This window comes from Anomalospiza imberbis, unplaced genomic scaffold (genome assembly GCF_031753505.1).
Source record: "Anomalospiza imberbis isolate Cuckoo-Finch-1a 21T00152 unplaced genomic scaffold, ASM3175350v1 scaffold_45, whole genome shotgun sequence".
Classification (NCBI taxonomy): Eukaryota; Metazoa; Chordata; class Aves; order Passeriformes; family Viduidae; genus Anomalospiza; species Anomalospiza imberbis.
Genome location: NW_027100060.1, coordinates 825,677 through 828,467, shown reverse-complemented (window position 1 = coordinate 828,467; position 2,791 = coordinate 825,677).

Genomic DNA, 2,791 nt, shown 5'->3' with positions numbered 1-2,791 from the left:
TTTTTTGGGATTCGAGGGTATTCTAATGGGAATTTGTGAAATTTAATGGCGATTTCATGGGGTTTATTGGGACTTTCAGGGGTTTAAACCAGATGTTGGTGCCTCTCAGCCCTTCCCCACACCCTGGGACAACTCCAAAGCCCCCCAAAATTCCACTAAAACCCCCCAAAATCCCCCAAAAATCCCAATTAAAAACTCCTAAACACCAAAGAATCCCACAAAATCCCAGTGGAACCCACCAAAATTAAAAAAAAAAAAAAAACGCCCAAAAATTTCAATAAACCCCCCAAAAAATAACCACCCCAAAACCCTAAAAAATCCCCAAAATCCAAAACCCTCAAATCCCACAAAACCCCCATAACCCCACAAACCCAGTAATTCTCTCCAAAATCCAATAATTCCCCCTAATCTCCCAACAAAATCCCCCAAAGCCCATACATGCCGCCAAAATCCCCCCAAAATCCCCCCAGAGCGCCCCAGACTCACCGGGGGCAGTCCTGGATCAGGGGGCACCGGCCGGTGGAACAGAAGCCGCTTCAGGGGGCCCGCGGAGCTTTTTGGGGAGGGGGCACCATGGGAGACCCCCCAAAAACGGGGGAGGGGAACCCCTGTGGTACCCCCTCCCCCGAATGCCCTCTCCCCCGGTTCAGGAATAGCCAAACTCAAGAAAATGTAAACCAGGCTTGACTTTCCAGAAATTATTTTTGGCCGGGTTTAGCTGCATCCTCCAGGCTCAGGATCACCGGTGTATTTGCAGGTTTTGCTCTGCATCATCAGCCTGCCCAGACTCTGCTCGGTGTTTCACAAATGGAGAAGACAATGGATAATGTGCCAAGCTTCCTTGCAAACAGCAACACCTGCATCAGCATGACAGAAAAGAAGGGAAAAAAAAAAAAAGGAAATATTCACTGGTTAGAACAGAGCCAGTGTCCCACCATCTTCCCCTCCACTGTTATTACAGAGGCAAACCTGGGCCTAAAGCTTCCACCTCTCAGTTCCTGATGCTGTTTGACTTCAGCCTTGACTCCCCCTGATCTACCTGACTGCCGTCCAAGTGGGGCTGGGGATGCTCAGCCTGGAAAGACGAGACACTGGGGAGGCCTCCCTGCAGCTCTGCAGGACTGGAAGGGTCCCACAGGAAAGACGGGGACAGTGTTCAGCCGGGCCCGTGGCAACAGGACAAGGGGGGATGGCTTTCAACTGCAGGAGGCTGATTGAAGTTGGATCTGAGGGAGCTGCTCTTTTACACGGAGGCTGCTGAGGCACTGGCCCAGGCTGTGGATGCCCCATCCTTGGCAACAGGGCTGCGAGCAGCATGGGCTGGGGAAGATTGCTCAGCTCGGAACAAGATGCTCTTTAGATCCACTGTGATGTCACAGATGTGATGTTCCAGCAGGAACTTCCAGCGTCCAGCAAAGAGCACAACACAACCACTGGCCCTTGTGTCAGCCCACCCTGTGCCAGCCCTCGTGCCAGCTCACCCTTCACCATGCTCCCTGTCACTCTTCTCGTCACCTGCGCCCTGATACTCCCATCAGTCCTGAAAGCTCTCTGTTGCCTGGATTTTGTCATCCGTCCCTGCAGGATGCTCACATTTGTCCTGAGGAAGGTACAGTGCCATTCCATGGAGGTGGACACCCCCCAGCTGCCCGGCTGGGCTGGAGTTCTGTGGGGATGGGGTGGGACAGGGACCCCACTCTGAGGTGTTGCTACCTCTGCAGGCTGTCACCGAGAGAGAGGACGAGATGGAGGTGGACATGCAGGCTGATAGAGAGGAGGACATGGAAGTGGATGGAGAAGACAGTGGAGACATTGCGATGGAGGTGGACATGGAGATTGATACAGAGGAGAAGATGGAAGTGGATGGAGAAGAGAGTGGAGAGGAAGAGATGGAGGTGGACATGCAGATGGATACAGAGGAGGAGATGGAAGTGGATGGAGAAGAGAATGGAGAGGAAGAGATGGAGGTGGACATGCAGATGGATACAGAGGAGGAGATGGAAGTGGATGGAGAAGAGACTGGAGAGGAAGAGATGGAGGTAGATGTGGAAGAGGAGATGGACGTGGAAATGGAAGAGTACCTTGAGGACATGGACATTGATGAGAAAGATGAGGAAGAGGCCATGATCTTGGGATGAAGAGCAATACCAGCAGCAGGACAGGCATGTGGTCCCCACAGGCAGAGCGGGTCCCCTGCTGCCAGGCTGGGACTGGGCTGGGTGGTCCCTGCTCAGGGATGTGGGACCCGGTGGATTGGGTTCTGGTGGCCATCCCCAGCCTGTGCTGCGCTTGCTGGGCCAGCCTGGGGGCACATGGAAGAGCCCTCTCTGCCTGACTGGAGTGACTGTGCCTCTTGCTTTTCCTCAAGGACCGATGGAGATCCCGGACAGAGATGCCACCCTTTTGTACATACGTTGTAGAGTTTGTTGTTGTCTTTAGGCTATAGGTTTTAGGGCTTCTTTTTGTCTTCTGTAAATACGTTTCATAGACTTTTGTTAGATATGTTCTTGGGTATATATGTTCCATAGATAGTTGTTGTTACAAATATTCTTACAATGTAAATGTGTTCTGTGTTTTCTTTGCTGTTTTTCTGAAAATAAACAAGCTTTATTTTTCACACCCCAGTTCTCTTTCCATTTGCTTCAGGCACAGGTAGCATTTGCAAAGTTGTGGTTTCCGCTTGCTCCAGGTTCCCAGGGCTGGAGGTCGGTGGGGGCACAGCCACAACCTTTTGTTTGGGGGCAATATTGGGAAGGGGGTGGGAGAGGGGGCACAGGGGGAGGTGGGACCC